The sequence below is a fragment of the Puntigrus tetrazona genome, chromosome 7 (genome assembly GCF_018831695.1).
Source record: "Puntigrus tetrazona isolate hp1 chromosome 7, ASM1883169v1, whole genome shotgun sequence".
NCBI lineage: Eukaryota > Metazoa > Chordata > Actinopteri > Cypriniformes > Cyprinidae > Puntigrus > Puntigrus tetrazona.
The window spans coordinates 40,921,451-40,942,520 of NC_056705.1; the positions used below are offsets into that span (position 1 = coordinate 40,921,451).

Here is a 21,070-nt window from a genome sequence, read left to right on the forward strand (position 1 = left end):
TGTGTGTGTCTGTGTGTGTGTGTGTGTGTGTGTGTGTGTGTGTGTGTGTGTGTGTGTGTGTGTGTGTGTGTGTGTGTGTGTGTGTGTGTGTGTGTGTGTGTATTGTGTGTATCAGTGTGTGTGCTGCGCGTGTGTTCTCAGCAGGTGTTTGTTTGGAGGTCATGGCTAAAATAATTCAGAAAGGAGCTTCTCATGAAGGTGAGAATGAGAAACGAGGATTTTCCTCCGTTCTTTTGACCGTGTTTTTTAAGGGATAATCTGATTATGGAATCTTTGTTCTTGAGCTGCAAGCGTCTCTGCGGATCCTTCAAACATGAGTGACATGAAGAGAAATCTCACATTTATTTCCGCGAGCACCTGGATGAATACATATCAGCCTCTCGTTCTCACACAGATTTAGTTTGAGCTAACAGTAATGACCCTTGAAAGACCCCTGACCTCCACGAGAGCGAGTGTGACGGTTCCTCTCGGTTCTCTGGTCTTCTTACATAACGAGCGTGGAGTGACCTCTGAAATATCAGTTCCCACAAACACATCGACTGGTTTCCTCCTGCTGTCATCTCAAAATGAGACATAAATCGAGCTCAAAATGAATAGTTAGAGCAATGAAAGTCTCCCAGAGACTCTGACAAATATTAATGTGACTTTAGAAAAGGCAGAGACAGAGAGAAAGATAAATGAGGTTTAGTAGGTTCAGGAGGGTTTGTGTTCTTACAGGCTGTGGTCATTATTCACTATATTCCTTGTTTACTTGCTCATTTGCTGACATTTCTTTCTTTTTCTCCCTCCCTTCTCTCTTTATGTGCTTGCAGATGTGACCAAGAGTTTTCAGAAAGGTAAGGCACGGGTTTTCTCTGGCGTTTGTTCTGAATAACATCAGTGTTAAACACTTTGACTGTACCTTTAAAAACACACACCTGTTAGGTTCAGGTCAGAGATGACCCTCACAGACAAATCTGTTTTGTTTATGGTCGTACTGTATTTCTATTAATTTAATTGTGTGATGTCACAGCAAATAGAAAACTGAAAGTGAGAATATGTACAAACTTACAAACCTTTCACCTGAACCACGGCTATTATTATACGCTGAAACCTTTTTTGTTTGTTTGTTTTAAAAAAATAGTCTGTCAACAAAAGAAATGTTGCATGTACTTTAATTATTTGGTAAACATATAAATGATTTGGTATATTTTATTCTTTATATATAGAAAATACGTATTTAGGCAAAAACCCTTCTATAAGGAGATAGAAATCCTTAAAAACTACCCACTTCAAAAACCAGTGTGTGTGTGTGTGTGTGTCTGTGTGTGTGTGTCTGTGTGTGTCTGTGTGTGTGTGTGTGTGTGTGTGTGTGCGTGTGTGTGTGTGTGTGTGTGTGTGTGTGTGTGTGCGTGTGTGTGTCTGTGCGTGTGTGTGTGCGTGTGTGTGTGTGTGTGTGCGTGTGTGTGTGTGTGTGTGTGTGTGTGTGTGTGTGTGTGTGTGTGTGTGTGTGTGTGTGTGTGTGTGTGTGTGTGTGTGTGTGTGTGTGTGTGTGTGTGTGTGTGTGTGTGTGTGTGTGCGTGTGTTTCCATTTGAGACAAACACAAACTCTTCTCTTTTCTTGCCGCTGCGCCTCAAATGTGAATTTTTATTGAAATGTAAATTTAGCTCACCACAAGAGACAATGTACAAAATAATTATTATAAATAATAAATTGCAAGTTACGCTTTCCCAATAAAATATGGGCAGGAAAATACAGGTTATTAATCAAAAGAATGATTTCTCATGGGAGTATGTGGATATTCGGGCACGTTAAAGAAATAATATTTGATGTGTCAGAGATGGATGCAGCGCCTCACTTTACAAACAAAAGCACTTCTGCTCTGTGCAATATTTACATGTGCCTGCAGTGAGAGCTTTTTTCACCTGTCTGTGTGAACACGCTCTGTGTGTGTCCATCACGCCTGGTCGAGCAGGAAGTCTGGAGTGACCGCAGGGTCATGGGACGGATCGGGCCGGAGATACTCCCCGCCTCCAGAGCCCCTTGTGTTCCAGCTTCTCGACTCTCCACAAAAAAATCAATCAGCAAACTTTCTCCAACCACCATTACGGATCCGGATCAGTGACCTATTTACAGCTCAACACCTGCTGGAAACAAAATGGTGCCGAAGTTTCCAGAGAGCGCAGAGGGGAATCTGTGTGTGTGTGTGTGTGTGTTTAGAAACTGAGCCCAGAAACACATGACAGAGAGAGAATCGGGAGAGATTAGAAAATATAAGAAGAATGAGAGGAAAGGAGAGGGCAGTGAAACCCCTGGATGAAGTGAATAATAAGGGCCCAAGGGAGAAGAACAGATGGACATTCAGAGAAAGAGAGAGAGAGAGAAAGAACAAGAGGGAAGATTGTCAGACGGGATGCCAAGACTCTGTAGGGGACACACATACTCAACACTCATTAAAGCTGCAGGATTCTGAAGTTTGGTGGGAATTTCAGAAGGTTAAAATGACATTATATTATTTCTTGTTTTCATCAGATTTTCAGTATACTAGACTAGATAGGCAGCACTGTGAAGATTACTGCATTTGGCGGTTTGCCTCCACGAGAAATTAAATCAAAATAGAAATAAAATTAGAAATGAGAAATTAGAAATTAGATGAATACCTGACCTGTGTCTATTGAGGTCAAACCTGAGACCTGAGATGGTTTTGTTCTGAGATCAGACCCGAGGTGATATAAGGTCAGACCTGAGACGGTTCTACTCTAAAACCAGACCTGAGCTCATTCTGTTCTGTTCTGAGATCAGACCCAAAAAGATATGAGATCAGATCGGAGATGATTCTGTTCTTAGATCAGACATGAGGTGATTCTGTTCAGAAATTCTGTTCTGAGTTCAGAAATGAGATGAATCTGTTCTGATATCAGACCTTGGATGGCATTTCCCTGATATCTGACCAGACATTTTTCTGTTCTGAGATCAGACCTGACCTGTTTCTATTGAGATCAAACCTGAGACCTGTGATTCTGTTCTGAGAGTTTAAAACCACGTTGATTTTGACCTAAGATGATTTTGTTCTGAGATCAGACCTGAGGTGATATGAGGTCAGACCTGAGATAAGACCCAAAAACATATGAGATCAGATCTGAGATGATTCTGTTCTTAGATCAGACATGAAATTATTATATTCTGAAATCAGAGTGGATGTGATATGAGATCAGATCTAAGATGATTCTATGCTGAGATCAGACCTTTTGTGATTATTTTCTAATGTAAAACCTTCCCTAAATGGATTCTGATATCAGACCTGATGTTCTTCTTTTCTGAGATCAGGCCTGAGGTTCTCATGTTCTGTTCTGAGGTAAGACCCAGACTGATTTTGTTCTAATATTGTATTGAACTGATTCTATTGAGATCAGACCCAAGGTGATATTAAACCAGACCTGAGTTGATTCTGATCAGACCCAACACAACTTCCTGCAGCAGTTGAACCCTTGATGCTGGTGTTGCTAGCACTATGCTAGCACAGTTAGAGCTACAGCAATCAGATAGCTCTGCAGCGATTTAATATCTGAGGTGGTTTCTCTTTTGGTATCAGCCCTGAGGCGTTTCTGACAGCATGTCTCCAGCTGGTGGATTGTGTGAGTTATCATCAGATTATTGAAGGAAAAATTTGATTTCAATCTAAAAACTCTGAAACGTCTGTTTCTCCAGACTGACGGAGACACTGGTCATAAATGACTACCTTGATGTGAGATGTTTCACAGGATTTGATTAGACACTTAAAAGAGAACCGAATCTGTATATCTCAACCTGCTTATTGTGAAAATATCCTGCAGTTCAGTTTTCACAACAAAGAGAGAGAGAGAGAGAGAGAGAGAGAGAGAGAGAGAGAGAGAGAGAGAGAGAGAGAGAAGAGGGAGGGAGGGTTTGGTCTCCAGGGTCTAGGCCTCTTCCTTTTGTCTCTATTTTTAGAAGCTGTAGAAACTTGTGGAAATGTGAACTGAAGCTGTTTTCTGTAACCTGCTCTCTGCACAGCTCATGCTCTCAGCTCTCAAATTCATTACTCCTCTTTTTCATTTAATGTCTCTGGTAATTAATAAACCCAGTCAGACCGATCTGAGGAAACACTGGCCTCACAAGGATATAAACATTTAATTACATAATCACAAATGCTAAGGAGGTCCGCATGGTGATAAGCTGCTGAAATATCATTCGTTCTTAAGGTGACCATTTCTGAAATTACACCGGGGGATATTTCTAGGCCAGCAGTCAATAATGTATGCAACCAAAATTCGTACCATACATTTGAGAAGGGAGACAGTTTATGCAACAAGGTTCTGCTGAAAGAATAAGTTAAACGGCGACAGCTGACACATTCAGTACTGAACAATGTTTCTCTAAATGTATTAATAAAACAAATGATTTAAGAAAAGCAACAAACAGGAAATATAATGACTTTACACAGACTTTATTGAGATATATCATAAAAAAATAAAAAAAAATAAAAAAACACACATATATATATATATATATATATATATATATATATATATATATATATATATTCTTTATTCAATATTTTTTTAATTGCACAGTAGGGAGACTTTAGATGGATTTGGATGGCTCGCTATTTTTCTTTGACATACAAAAGGAAAAGTTGTCATTAGCTTGACATGTTTTGATCTGTTTATTATTTATTAAGTGCCAATTAAGAAGGCGTATGTTACATAATTTCTTACATTTTTGTGACGCAACCCAATAATGAAACAGAGATTAGTCTCACAGTGAGAAGAAGGTGTGTGTTGATCCACACTCTTTAGTGTGCTCTACATACCCTCTGAGTTTTACATTCGAGTGCTAATGTGCTCTAGATTGCATTACTGCTCCAATTTTAGCTCTGCTAACATGCCTCGGAAAAACAATAGATAGCATTACTAATGCTGACATATGAGGAAATATTAGACTGTTGATCTGTAGACATGCGTACTGCAGCGCTGGAGTTTCATTACATTACACTCACTTTATGATGCTTTAGACTCCTCTGAGAGAAGAACAGCGCCACCTGTGTCTGCTGGAGGACACTGAGCTCTAGTGCAATTGATTTGATAGATAGATGATGGATGGATGGACGGATGGATGGATGGACAGATAGATAGATAGATAGACAGATAGATAGATAGATAGATAGATAGATAGATAGATAGATAGATAGATAGATAGATAGATAGATAGATAGATAGATAAATGGATGGATGGATGGATAGATAGATAGATAGATAGATAGATAGATAGATAGATAGATAGATAGATAGATAGATAGATAGATAGATAGATAGATGGATGGATGGATGGATGGATGGATGGATGGATAGATAGATAGATAGATAGATATATGGATGAATGCATAGATGGATGGACGGACGGACGGACAGATTGATAGATAGATAGATAAATAGATAGATAGATAGATAGATAGATAGATAGATAGATAGATAGATAGATAGATAGATAGATAGACAGACTGATCGATGGATAGGTAGATAGATTGATAGATGGATGGATGGATGGATGGATGGATGGATGGATGGATGGATGGACAGACGGACGGATGGACAGATAGATAGATAGATAGATAGATAGATAGATAGATAGATAGATAGATAGATAGATAAATGGATGGATGGCAGGATTTTATATTAAATCCTCAGTAAATGCATTATATCTTTCTCTAATTGCCATCCTTTCAAAAAGCCTTCAATAATATAATCCTATTTCGCTATGAATGCGAGACTGCTGATTTTTTTTTTTTCAGATTTTCTATTGAACGTCATTTATTGAGTGTGACTTTAATGATCCAAAGCTCTGGGCAGCTTTTAAAAGATCTGAAGAGAAATGCCGTCTCTCCCTGTTTGCTGCCGGTAATTGGAAACTCAGCGGTGAAGTTTGTGAGAGAGAGAGAGAGAAAGTGCTGTTATATGACTTAACTGTGCGTTACAGACTGTTATGTAGATTCATACGTGAGATAGAATTAAAGGATTTCATGGAGCGGCTGTGAACAATGAAAATAATTATTCCGAAGATCTGTTTTCACGGACATCTCTACATTTTCTCTTTTTGACTCTTTTGGCGTCTCGTCTGTAGTGTCTGGACGTCATTAGTTTGAATGACTGGGAGAAAGCAATGTTCTTGCTAGAGACCGGACATCAGTGTCCTGAAGGGTTCACCTCACAGAAATGATCATTCTGTCATTATTTCCTCGTCTCATTTCAAACAAGTATGGCTTCTTTCTTCCATTAAACACAAAAGGATTCATTAAAATATTGCATTGTTTTCTTCTTCACGTAATCATGCTGAACGAGAACCGAAGCTTCATGAAAGCGCTCCGTACAACTAAAGCCTTCTTGACCTTGATGGAAACTAAAATTTCCTTCTGTTTCTCCCACAAACGGCTGTTTGACGTGAAAAACACATGAAAAGACGGAGCGCTTTTAAGATACTTTTATGTGGCATTTGAGTTTCTTTGAAGTTTGAAAGCTCCGCTACAAGAAAGAAAGTCATAGAGGTTTGAAGGCGAGTAAATGATGACCGGGCTGGTTTTTGGACGAACTGTCCCTTCAATTAAAGAGCTGTTTCTCGATTCGGTCAGTGATCCGAGGAAGGAGGTCATTGGTGTGCAGCGACGCTTTTTGACAGAGCTCGTCTACCCTCAGACTCTATCTGTTGAATAAGACGGAAAACAGCGGCGGACCAAATCAGAAAGTAGATGCAGAAAGAAGCTGACTGATTCGGTTCTCAGTTTAGTTCACATGTTGTGTGTCATTTCCAGCCTCCTGAAGAGACATTTAAATCGAGTCCTGCAGCGATCGGTCATTATTCATGCTGCTGCGGAGAAGTGCAGAGGGTACGAACCGTGATAACACTGCTGTAAATCTGCTGAGCGGGATAACACACACACACACACACACACACACGGAGCGCTTTCCTAGTGGATATCAAGACCTGCTAATATCAAGAGCGTAGTTCCTGGTAAATGAGATTGTATCCGAGTGTGAGTGTGTGCTGCAGAGAGCTCTGTAAATGGAGCAGGTATCGTCAGAGAAACCACGGCAGAGACCTGCTTTATTAACACATCCGCTCGTGTTCGTAGAAGTTCTGCTGAACCGGGCTGCATGCATCTGGTCCCCGATGAAGAAAGAAAACATTTGTTTGTGCGACCCGTGATGCACTTGATTATTCATAATTCACCGCAAAGAACGCCATTTATTATACAGGCTCTCACTTTTAAAAAATTGAATGCATCCTTGATGGATTACCATCAAAAAATATTTTTGAAGGCTGGTGTACATTATTCTGTGATGATGGATCGCCAGACCCTGATCCTCCAGAAGCTTAACAAAGGGATGTTAAAATCTTCTTCACAGGGAATACGTGCCGTTGGGGGGGGGTCAGTGAGTCGCACCCTGGTTCAGATCGGCTCTCTGCAGCAGGAAGTGCTAATTAGAAACCATTTCTGTCAAACGCACAAAAACAAAAGCTTGACATTCTCTGCATTATAAATGTGTAGGGTGATTTTCCGCAATAAATAACCAGGACGGCTGTGACCAAAGTGCCCCGGCGACAGGAGAAGCCGGGCTGTAATTAAAAGAGCGTTTAAGGCAAGAGCTCACGGCGGCGACGCCAAAGAATCAAGAGCGTCGAGCTGATTTAATCAGCGTGTCGAGAACAGGTTATTTAGTCGCTCCTGAGAGCGTGAATTATGATTGTATTAGCATAATCTGCTGTGTAAATGAGAACGAGTCAGTCATTAAGAGTTTGTTTCTTACTGATCAGACACGGTAATTCCTCGCGCGCCGATCTTAATGAGAAACTCATGCTCAGACAGGTGCTCAAAGACACGGATCGGCCTGGGATCAATTTAACGCTTTAACAGCGACCCGAGCGAAGGGGTGGAGCCGAGGGGGAAGTGGGAGGAGCTCTGTGATTAAATACAGGAAGTGTGTGAGACACGGGAAGTGTGCGGCTGTTAAATGTGTGTTGGTGAGCAAGCGGGTGGAGAAACGTGCTTTAGTTAGTGGGAGATTGTGTAAGCGGCGGGAAATGATTGAGAAAGGGGCAGAGATGTGGTGTTTGAATATTAAGAAGTGTAGAATTACTGGCTGTAGCTCTATTTTTCTAAGAAACATAACGTTTCCTAAGTAGTATTTGGATTTAGAAGAGTCAAATGCGTGCCCCTTTCATGAGCGGTGGACGACTGGGCCGTTCAGAATAATTGAGTTGTTTTGTGAACAACATGACCTCGGTCCTCTAAAGGTCATTCCCAGAAGAGACCGATCTCTACAGGAAGTACTTACAGACCACAAAAGATGCAAAAGGGCCTAAAGTGGATGAATCTGAGTGACCGGGATGATAGGATACGGCTCCCCATGTATACAGATCAAAGGAGAGCGTTCATGTATTGTGTAGATACATCACTTCCTGTGAACCTTTATCAACAAGTCAACTTATACTATCACTAATATCTATATACGTTCTCATGTTGGTGAAACTCTTAGAACAACAATCTCTGAACGTCCTCAAGATGATATTTTTACTCGATATATGTTATTATGATATAAAAAAAAATACTCATTCTTTGAACGTCTTCATGATATTCATACTTGAATGTTTTCATATTTTTAGTTACCTCTGAATATTGTTGTAGCTCTAGTTACGTTAGAAAACTGGTCAATTTATTGCTCTTAAAATATTTAAATATAATATTCAAAATAAATGTTTTAGCAACCTTACAATAGAGCCAACAAAACGTGACATTTTAACATTTTAGAAGCATTTAAATAAAAATGTTCCTGCGGTGTTTTATAACCTATTTTTGTGACCCGGGCTTCTGTTCCACGATGTTCTTCTGCTCTTGATTGTATGAGTAACATGACGTGACTCATAAATGATATCAATGATGGAGGAGAAACTAGAACGACGCTCTTTAAAGGAAAAGCGAAGCCAGCGTGGAAGCTGGGAGTGAGAACGACGAGATGATGGATGTTTTCTGAAGGCTGGATGACTTTAATTTGATGTGTATGAGTGTGTGTGCCGCTGCTGTCTGTGCTTTAACAGCTCGTACATTGTCTCTCTAAACAAGACGACGGTCTGCTGGGGAAATGTTAATTGCACAGTGAATGATGAATGGATGTGAATTAGCGAGAGCTTCACGCTGCGTCACGTTGAGCAGTTCGTTTCAGGATCTGGAAGAAAGTCAGCTCACGAAACCCTATGCTGTGTGTGTGTGTGTGTGTGTGTGTGTACAGTAGATAGATAGATCCATCATTCTCTGTCGGTTTATGGTGATCGGAAACAGAAAGAAGCTACAAAACTGATCACCGAACTTCAGAAGAAGTCTGTCTGGGGCTCTAAACTCTAAAAGTGACGTTTCTCTCGGTTTGGGATTTGAAACAGACGCCTACAATGACTTCGCATGCTCCCTACGTAGGCAGCGCACTAGGTTTTGGACCAAAGCGCGTGTGCATTTATTATCCTGGAGATGATGATGTTGATTTAAAAGCATTTACTGAGCAAACAGTGTCATTTTTGAGGAACTCGGTCTCTCTCCGGCTCATTAGCGCGTTTCACCGGCAGCTCCTCGGCGAGTCGAGCGCCGTCCGGGGCCCAGAGCGGGAATCGATCCGTGTCGCTTTGTGAGGCGCTTTTGCTAATGATCTCTGCCTGCCGTCCTGGCACTGGTAAAACATGTTTTACTGCTGGAACGTTAACAAATAATGACGCCACCGAACTACAATGAGGTCAGAGATGGCGGGCGTCGTCATGGTAACAGCGAGAGATGACAGATTGACACATCATCTGTCAGAAACAGATCTGCTGCGTGCAGGAAAAGACTGGAAAAGCAGCTCGAACGAGCATCGATCAGAGCCAATGTTTAATTCAGCTCCAGAACTGATCTCCAGCGCTAACATTGATTTGTTTTTACAGGTGATTGAGTACAGTTGTTAAATATGGAGCCCCTGCTGGACACGTGTGTGTGTTCCTTCTAGTTTACTCTGATGGCAAGAACACTTAGACGTGAATGATATGTTCGCATCACATCACGTACTTCTCCAAACGAGTTTCAAACTGTTTTGAAGAAGGTGCCAAAAGACATGCAAGTATCAAATACAACTAGAAAAAACATTCATTACTTTAGTTTTGTAGTATTTCTTCAGCATATTTTTGTATAGCTTGAATACGAGTAAATTCGCAAAACAAAACAAATAATTTTGAGGGGGTATATCAATATAATAATAATAATAGTAATAGTTGGCCACCTTTTTTCTGGCCGCAGTCAGACTCTCTTTAGTTCAGGGTCCAGATACGGAGCGGTCCGTGTTCGTTAATGAGTTTCCGGATGAACTGCTTCGATCTCGGAGCGTTTGGCAGCCGTGTGTTCGGGCCGTCGCTCCGCTGGTTCACGCGCGTGTGTGTGTGTGTGTGTGTGTGTGTGCGCGGGAGATCATTAAACCAACATGAGAGTCGTGTCGTCCACCTTCCTCCGAGAGCCAGCGAGCGAGTTGAGTGTTGAGTTCTGATCAAGTTTTGGCTCGCTAACACGCCGGGCCCTGGCGAGAACGCAGAGGGTTTAAAATTAGAACATTCTCTCACGATCTCGCTCCAAACGTGTGATGAACATTCATTTACAGCCTTTCACTGTTTTTATTCGCCAAGATCCTGCATCTTCTCACGTCTGCGTGTGTGTGTGCTTCTCACGGCTTACTCCCCTGATGCCACGGCAAAAAAAAAGACGATGAAAAGAAAGTTGAGCAGAGAAGAGTTTATAAAACCTGTGAGTTTGTGTGAACGATGATGAAGATAATGAAGATGATGATGTATTTGTGTAAAGGTCTGGACTTTCCGCAGCCAGCCGAGTGAATGTTGAACCCATGACATCATGAGTGTGTTTTATTCACGTTCACACGAAAGACCTCGCGTGTCGTCGATGAATCCACCAGCAGCTGAAGAGGCCGACCGAGGAACCCTGAAGAATCAGCTTTTTGTCCCGTTACACTGAAAGAAGCTTCTTCTGCTCATCAAGGCTGCGTTGATCTGTTCATCAATACAGTATCTGCCAGCAGCAAGAACTGAGTTTCTGCACCGCTTCTTGTGGTCGGGACTCGAACCCACGACCTGAAGGTTTAGATCACATTCATCCAGCTGCTGAGGAGAACAGCACACAGAAGACACTTTTAATACATTTCACTTGGTTTAATATGTTCTCATTCAGAAGCCCAGCCTGATCTCATGTTTATACGTAACATTTACAAGCATAAAACATACATTTCTGTAAGTGATGCTCATGCTAAAACGTACAATTTAAACTTATTTCAACATTTAAAACTCACAAATCGCTACGTATTAGTTAAAAAGTGTCAAATATTTTATTTCATAAGATATTTGTATGAGTGCATTTTATCATTTGGCCAATAAGTGATTTTGACGTTTCAGACCCCTTAACCCCAAACCTAAACCTACCCATTTTATATCGAAAGTAAAAATATAAAATGCAACTGGCTGAAATATGCAAGAAAATAACCATTTTTGTAAGCACCTAGCATTTAAAAATATATCTCTGTACAGTATTAGAAAAACATGGCATACAGAGAAATGCAATTACAATCATTTATTTATTGGGAAAGTTCCAAAAGCAGTACCAGAAGTAACCCAATCTTTTAATCTTTTCTGGAAGAAATGTTTTTTTTATTATTTTAAAGGGTTTAAAATTAAGTCTTGTTTAACATTATTAAGTTTTTGTAAAACATGACCTGTTTTTGTGAACTTAGAACAGAATAAAATGTTATTATTTCTTGTTAAGTAAACTGTTTACTAATGCAGTTGCAAATAAAATATATATATATATATATATATATATATATATATATATATATATATATATATATATTAAATTAATGCTGCAATTTCAATATACATAAGGGAACATTTTTAAGTGTAGTCTATATGTAAGTTTTGGACGACTAAATGCTGAAAATACATACGTATTTATACGTTTAGATGCTAAAAGTCAGTTTTGCACATTTTAGTGGCTGTGAAAATGTAAGTACATGTCGCACATGCACGTAAAATGCATATGAATTATGAGATCCTGTTGTGAAAACACTAAGCGCTATATTTGAGTACGTTCTTCTGCGTGAGGGACCTACAGTAAATACGGTAGCACACGTTGAACCCTCGAACTCATTACAGTTCAATTGATTTGTAGTTCAATATCCCTTACATGCACCGATACGGTAATGCAGTTTTGCAGAGGATGCTGAATCAATTCATTCATTCATTATGCATTTATTTCTGTAAAGTATTTTCCACTGTAAGTTTACTGTATATTCAGTTGTTCGGTCTTTGAACTTTTCTCTTGTAGTGTTACTGTAAGATCTCTGCACAGTAGTGTAATGAATGTGAATGTGAGTTTATTGCTGATTTTTACTGTACCTGCACCCCTCTATCCATACTGTAACAGAGATTGTGTAGAAAAAGGGTTATTCCCCTATAGGCGTGATCTCAGTAGTGTTCTCTGGGCACTGGAGTGTATTTGGTGGGTTGGTGCATCATCTGAGGACAAAGTCTTATATATAAGATGATGCTTTTGACTAGAATATTTGCTTTTGACCTGAGAGTTTGGGGTTTGTGTGTAAGTTGGTGTATAGTTTGGAGATTGTGTTTTTAGTTGACAGTAGCTGTGTGTTAGCTACTGAGAAAAACATGGTTAATGTGATATCTGAAGAGCCACATTAAAAACACGGCGACCGGTTAGAGCAAGCTAAGCTAATTAGCACAAGATAACACAGATGCAGCAACATTTGGAGAAGTGTTCATCATAAATTATAGAAAATATAAAAAACCTGTCATTTCTGTGTGGCTCGGACCAAAGACAATCTTTTTGAAAGAATTAGAGAAATTTAGGAGGATTAGCATAAAAACTGTTTTTCATTTACTCCACAATGACGGAAAATGATGAAAAATTCCATTCTGTGATAATTGACATTAGCCACAAAATATTTATTCTTATAAAAATCCTGGTAACACTTTACATTAAGGTTCCCTTTATAAAGGGTTTATAAATGTGTTCATAAATGACCAATAACTCATTTACAAATGCATTATAAATCATTGATAATCTGTTATAAATGCATGGATAAAAGGGGGATTTTAGTGCGATACCTTTCAAATGTTAAGCCGTTTTGAACTCACGTCTTATAAATGCTTAACAAACATATTTATTAAGACTTATTTCGTTCAAAAGCAGATTCACGATAGAGCTAAAATGTACTATTAGAGCAAGACTGGATTTATGTTTTTCTCCTGACTTTACCCACGATTCTCGGCAGGTCCACATAAATGATTAGAAATTGATGTATTTTGTTAATTAAGATGAAATCATCTTGTTGGGGTCGTGAAGGCACGGTGCTGACGAAGCGTAGCTCGTTCTTCAGAGTATTACTGACATACAGCCTCTGCACCACTTTTGGTCTGACATTAAGTTTAACATTAAGCAACAACTTTTGAACAAAAGCCAATATGAAAGTTCTGCTCGACCCGAAGATCATCCGAGCCTGGAAAGCTGTACTCAAAACAGATAATAATCAGACTGTAGACTCTAGATTGTAATGGTATTTGTTAGAGTAACATCAGATGTTTCTTATAATTGCGTTTTAGGTGTGAAACCTCAACTTTGGGTCATTCAGCAGAAGAAGAGCCCGGCGTGGTGTTCTTCTACAGCAGTGACCCAGAACTGTTTCAGCTCCAGAGATGATCTCTCTCTGTCTGCTTGTCTCTCTCTCATCTAACATCTGTCAGGCAGTTTGATACAGTTTGATTTCAGCTCTCTTGTTCAATTAAACCAATTAGACATCTGCGAGGACAGCGTTCACGAAATATTAGTCTGTTTATTATAAACAAAACGACACGCTGGAAACTGTGTGCTGTCACCGATCACTGAACTCATCCTTGTTTTCTGTCTAGCTGCGTGTGATGGAGGGTTTTCAGAGCTGCGCGGTCTCTCCTGTGGCACAGTGTGTCTGTGTTTGTGTCAGAAGTGAAGGTTTCTGCAGCGATGGAGCAGAATGATCTTGTGATTGACACGTCTAGTGTGTGATTAGTGGCAAACCGACTCCACGGAACATAAGAAAGCTCTTAAGGAGTGTTTGTGCTCAGCTCCCGCCGTCTCCGGTCCTCCTGGCCTTAGATAAGATCATAGATCACAGAAACCTGACTCAGCTGACGCTAACAAACCAAAAATATGACTAAAAACGTAACTGTTCTATGAAAACAAGTCATGCCGGTCTGCTCGTCTTTCTCCTTCAGGAGCTTCCTGGAACGGCACGCTTCTCCATGGATTTACTGGATAGTGCAGGAACTTTCAGAGGGAAGGTAGTTCACCCAAGGATGAAAAAGTGCTGAAAAACATCCTCATCTTCAGGCCGTCAGAGATCAGGAGGAGCGTGTTTCTTCATCAGATCTGGAGAAATGTGTCTTGGTAATGGAAGTGAATGGGTGCCGTCGGAATGAGAGTCTGATAAAAAACATCACGATCATCCGCAGTCCATCAGTGAACGTCTGGAGAAGACGGAAGACGAAACACGTCCAGCATCAAGACTTTTCTTCAAACCATCGCTTTCCTGGTGAAGTAGAAAGTGTCTGATGACGAAACAAACCGGTTATTTATCTTCATTCATTTGTACCTCAGTTTCCTAAAATTATTTAATGAATTTTATTTTCGTTTTAATCCAATTTTTTTTTTTTACTTAACTTTAGTCCGAATCAACAAAACAGTGTCACTTAGCGATAGTAACCGGGGTCCGGGCGCTGAAAGGACTGTCAGAACAGAGCAGCCGTATCCGGATCAGATGCCATCTGCTGCCTCTCCAGCTCGCAAAATTAGACTAAAGAGAAATCTGAAGCGAAGATCTCCCTCGAGTAGAAACTAATTATGATCTTAACAGACGTCTTCTTACCTAAACGACTTAAAATAACGCACACAAAACACATAAGCGGCCAATTAGCAGGACAGGTAGCTGAGAGACAGAGACCCAGAGGAACGTCTGCTGCTCTCGAAGGAGGCTGTCTCTTTCGTCTCACCATCGTTTCTGTCCCACATGTTTATCCTCGAATCCCCGAGGACAAGTCGACCGCTGACCTGCAGTCAGGCGGAAAACGCTGAGGAGATGTCGTAGTGCCGATGGCCCCCAGCGTATGTTGTGTTTTCATGGGTCCCTGTAACAGGAAGCAGAATAAGGTCCGTAACGCCTGGAGATTAGCTGCAGTCAGATCCCTGAAGGATGCCATGCCAAGGCTTTCTGATCAGATGAATGAGAAAGAGCTGAAACATTAAAGCGATGGGCTAGCGTTAGCACGCTCACCTGGACGCACGCCGCGGACCGAGAGAGATTAGCTGGGGTCTAAAAGAGAGATTAAAGAGGAAAATAAAGTAACTCACTCGTTCTTTCGATCAAACCGGCTCCTTTGAGAGATATTGATCCTCACAAAACTCTCACAGCTGAACCGTTTACCCACAAACTCCTGAAGACGCTCTTCACCGACGCGAGAGCGCGGGACGAAAGAGAGCTTTTAAAAAGTGTAAATGAGTTCAGGACAGTGCAGAACGAGATTGTTAGCGCTGCAAAGCTCTGGTTTGTAATGTTTTCCTCTCAGCGCTAATCAGAGGACGGACATACAGAACATACACTCAACGGAGCAAAACTGCAGCCGATCGAGACAAATCTGCTGGAAACAACAAAGGAAGCTGTGAGTGTCTGAGGAACAAAGCCATGCGAGGCAGAGATCAGCAGAACAACGGATAATAAACACGGAAACTTCACTTAGTTCACAATCAATAATGATTCTCTCCTGAGGATCTCAACCTCCAGGCTCATCCATCTATCCGTCTATCTATCTGTCCATCTATCTATCTATCTGTCCATCTATCTGTCTGTCTGTCTATCTATCTTTCGTTAATCCTCCTCTCATCTGAATTGCAGATAGTGTATCGGTCGTTGGGTTTGAAAGTCTCAAACCAGTCAGCTTTTCCTTGTTAACTAATTGGGGAGCTGTTGAGAAGATCTGACGGATAAACAGACGGAGACGAGGAGAAAGAAAAAAAGACATGAAAAGAAAAGAGAACAAGCAGCAGAGCAGGAAATAAAACAGACCGAGAGCGTGTGTGTGTGTGTGTGTGTGTGCAGGACAAATGAAGGTGAATGTTTATGAAGCGAGTTTATTCAGATTTATCTCTAAAGAACAGCGAATCCTTGAGACGCAGCCGTTGTCCTGATGGCTTGTGTTTTCAGTGTTTTCGAGGTCATTGATATGATTTCTTCTCTAGCGCCGTTGTCTTTGTCTCTACCTCTCAGCTCACCTGCTGGTGAATGCACAGCGGGAACCCACTGTTTTACCGAAGGCCCGATTCACTCGATTCAATCAGTCGTAGCGCAGGGTTTGTACGGATGAAGCTGTCTGATGTTTTGTGCGCCGTACACAGCTATTCCAGCCATTTTATTTTCCTACTTGGCCTGAAATAAAACCCTTTTGTGATATTTGACATGTACGGAGTTTTCCTCGTTTGGAGCTTCTGATGGTGAGATCAAGGCGGCGTGTTCCTGCTCTCCGGCGGACTAATTTAAGTCTTTTGTTTCTGGGTCATTCCTCTCCGGCAGAACCTTTTGAACTGTAAAAAATGAGTATGCGAATTTCCATAAAAAGGTTTATCAGATCTTCAGAAATCTGCTCTGACCAAACTCGGATCCAAAGTTTATTCATTTGAACTTGATATTTGCACAACGACGAGTTCAAATGTCAGTGAATGTTCATAAGAGCTAAAGTGAGTTATTGTTTAGCAAGGCTTTGGCAGCTTGAGGGCTTTTCATCTTCATATTTTTAATCATCTTTCGAAATGACTGACTTGTATTATAGAACGACCGCAAACTCTTCCGATGCTTGTGTCGCAGTTTGACATCACTTCCAGGAGACAGATATATAGCGGTTGTTTGAATGTATTTTTCAGGAGAGACTTTTTGGAGGTTTTTAAACCAGAACTTCTGTGAACATCAAAGTTCGGCCAAAGCGAATGGACAAAAACACAAGCGAACTGCTGCGGTGAAGCGCTCTCTCGTCCGGAGTGGTCATCTCGTGCTGACCAGCTGCTGCTAGCACTTACAGCGACGCTCGTGAGCTTCAGAGCCAAAACACAGCCATTTCAGGGCTGGAAGAAGTGCATTTCAGTAGAAAACAAATGCAAATGAGCAGGTTTCGTATTGTTAACTAAACCTAAAAACATAAAGTAAATTGTATATGTGTAAATAAATATAGATTGATACTTCTTACAGCGAGACGCATAGAAGCGGATTTAAGTTGGTTGGGTGGCCTTTAACAGGAGGTTTTATTATTAAAATTAGGCTCTTGTCCTTAAATGTGAGAATTTGTGGAAAGAATTTAACGACCTACAAATAACGGTGCTATATAGCACCAAACGCTTCTTTATCAGAACGTGTCACATTGCTATGTAGAAGCGCGAGACGTGTCTTATAGCACTATATCACAGTGGTTCTTTGGCTTGTTATTATAGGGGAACCTCTTTTGGTACTATATAGCACATATTCTTCAAAATAAGAAGCGTAATAGCACGTGTTTCCATGTGTGTAACATAGAACCATTAGTTCTCTGTTCATCTTTTACTTGAGATGAATGATAACTAATCAGTTTTTACCAAATTGCTTCTTCAAAGCATCAGATTCCTGCTTAATGAAAAACAAAATACATCCCACTTTCAAAGCATTTAAATGTATTTATTTCAGCGTATAACATGAGCGCTTACAAACCAGGGAATAAACGTGTAAACATCGCGGTTTAGGGTGAATTGGTGTTTTATGCACATACAGAATAAAACAACAAACTTAAAATATACCACCAGGAGTGGAGCTGAGAAGCACTGCTTCGGGAAACTGGATTCTAATCATTAAACACACACACGGGAGTGTGTCCTCGCTCTGAACCCAACGGGAGCACAGACGGACGGCTCTGAGAAGGGCCCTGAAGGACGGGATCCGAGCATTAACCCTATTCTCATTTATTTTCAATGCAAACCTTTCATTCAACTGCTCAAATACGTTTGGCCATGAACTCAAAATAAACAACTTACTTTTCAGCTTGATAGCATAGTTTGTGTAGAGCAGGGATGCCCGATCCTGCTCCTGGTGATCAAAGTTCAGCTCCAACTCTAATCAAACACACCCGAAGCAACGAAAGAAGGTCTTTGGGATCGCTTGAAAATGAAAGGTTTGATTGGAGTCGGAGCAGGTTTGGGCATCCCTGCTGTAGAGCAATGAACAAAAAACTGTTTGCATTAAAATCATCTGAAAGACAAAATATGCAATAAGTGCGTCTCTGTTCAGGCCTCACCTCAACTTCAAAAAGTAGACCTGGATCCTCCTTCCTTAGAGCAGAATAATCTCAGTAGTTTATCATGGCATGGTGGATGCATTTTTGTCAGTGTGTGTGAGACGGATGGATGCAGGGACGGAGACAGGTCTGATCTCAGGCAGAGAGGTGGGGTGGAAAAAACTAAGCAGTAATCATTTAATGACCTGCTTTCAGTCCGCCATCTTCAGTCATCAACCGAGAACCGTGTGAGAATTTGTTGGTCCACATCAACCCTTGTTTCACAGATCCTAAATGAGCTTACGAGGAAGATAAAGGAGGAAAGACGTGTTAATATAGCTCATAAAATGAAATAAGGAGGCAATTAACACACTACTGTACTAAGCCTTTTGGCCAGTATGAAACACAAGAACTCATAAGAAGTCTCCTCTGTGCTATATTTAGACGCAGCATTTCTCCTACAGCATTATTTCAGAGCCCATCCTTTCTTTGAGGAGCTCCACGTTTGAACTAAACTTCCTCCTTCCTTCTTTACACGAGATCTTCCTGAGCATCGACCTACTGGGGAAGCTAAATTGTTAAAAATGAGGGCTGTCAATAAAATGTAAAAATAAAATAAAACACACTTTTAGTTGAGGACGGCCCTGTAGAAAGAGCGCAGACTTCTAGTTATTATTAGGCAAATATTAATACGTGTGTGCCTGTGTCCTAAAATGTTACCAGGAGCTCTTTTCATCCAACTTGACAATGTGCTGATGATTTTATACATTTTCTTTAGATTTTTACTGATTCCATAATTAAGCATCTGTAACAATATTAGAGGAATTATTTACTCAGAAATCTAATTCCAAACCCACACAACACAAAAAAAAACACAAAAAGTCGACAAAATCACTTTTTTTAAGTAAAATTAACTCGATATAGAAAGTGTCACGTCTTTTGGACTCTGTTGTTGTTTTTGTCTTGTGCTCTCTGTGTCCTACCTTCCCTTCGTGTTAATTGTTAATTATTGTCTTCACCTGTTTCCTGTTAATTTAGTCAATTTCCTTGAGTATTTAGTCCTGTGGGTTTCGAGTTCACGCTTGTCCTTACGTGGTTTATGTTTTGCCTGCCTGTTTGTATATATTATTTAGCCCGTTTAAGAGAATTAAATCTGTTTATTTAAGTTTATTTCACTTGTCGAAGTGCTCGTTTGCGCTAAACCACACCCGTGTTTTCCAAGAAGCAACATCTTGGTCTTCTTAGTTTCACCATTCAAAGAAAATTGTGTCTACCGTATGAGAAAAGTTTAAGATAGGACAAAGATATTGTTAATGATATAATAATACATACAGTATGTAAATGTCTGTTGAAAACGTACTTTCAGTGTTCTCTCCGTTAAAACCTGTTTAAACCCAAACAGCATATAAATATGTGCAAATATGTTATAAAATACATATTAAAAAATGAGATAAAACTTGCTTACAATGTTCTTCTTGTTAAAAAGGAAGCTCCTCGTCAGCTTCGCACCGCAAGCCAAAAATATACATATATAATCTGACAATTAGTAAATTAAGTTGATTTTCTGCCACTAGTAAATGAAGTTTAATGTTCTGAAGGTGAAAGCAAGTATGGAAACCCATACACAGAACTTAATGGCCGTCTTAATGTCTTCTTTATACAGCAGCGGTGCTATATACCACCTTTACCACCCCGAAGAACCACCGGAGAACCACTGGAGAACCATTCAGGTGCTCTGCCGGTTCTTCATACAGTAACGGTGCTATATAGCACCTCAACCCCTCCAAAGAACGGCTGAAGAACCTTTTTTTAAAGCGATAGAAACTCTTCAGAGAGTGAAGTATGGAAATGGTTTCCTCAGATCTCGTTCCTGCGCTGATTAGTGAAGTTTAACCGAGAGAAAATTGTGAATGAAAGAAAGCATCCTGCGTTTTTGAAGATCTTTCACAAGCGTTTAACACTCATTTCTTTGTCCACACGAGCGTAAGTGATTTCAGAAAGTTTTCATCATTTCAATCTGTATTCATGCAGGGATCTGTCTGTCTGTCGCCGTGCTGCAGAGCTGTGTCTGTGTGCGACAGACGGGAGTCAGATCTCCTCTATTTTTAGGCATGCTTAAATTCCATGCTTATTATTTCACGCATAAAGCCGTGATTTGAATTTCATTACAAACAAACACACGTACAGTAACGCACCTGAACACACTCGTGCTTTATTTACATGACTTCAACATCTTCAAACCTTCGGCGTTATGACTGCAGCTCGCCTGATGTAACACACACACACACACACACACACACACACACACACACACACACACACACACACACACTGTCTGAGAGTGTGTTTAGTTATTGAGTTCTGGAAGTTAATGGTGTGCTTGAGTGAAATTCTGCTGGAAACAGGAAAAGCTCTGGAGACGCTGAATATATTACACTCTCAAAATAGAGCCTTAATAAGAACATAAACAACATTCACACACACACACACACACACACACACACACACGCAGTGAGCTGCTGAAGGCCAGTCGAGACACAGCCCAGCTTCTTTCAGGGTTTACAGTGTGTGTGTGAGACAGGTGTCGTTCACTACGGCTCAGGTTTGATGTTTCTCCCAGAACACTGTCATGAGCCTCAGAGACATTTGTCTTTTAAATCACCGTCT

General features: G+C 40.5%; 1 protein-coding gene across 1 annotated transcript in view; it reads left to right on the top strand.

Annotated features, from left to right (window-relative positions):
* Positions 1 to 21,070, top strand: part of LOC122348901 (receptor-type tyrosine-protein phosphatase S) — an 819,186-nt gene that overhangs the window by 41,547 nt on the left and 756,569 nt on the right. The window contains 1 exon segment of the mRNA XM_043244791.1: positions 813 to 836. The gene's annotated coding sequence lies outside the window, so the exon portion shown is untranslated.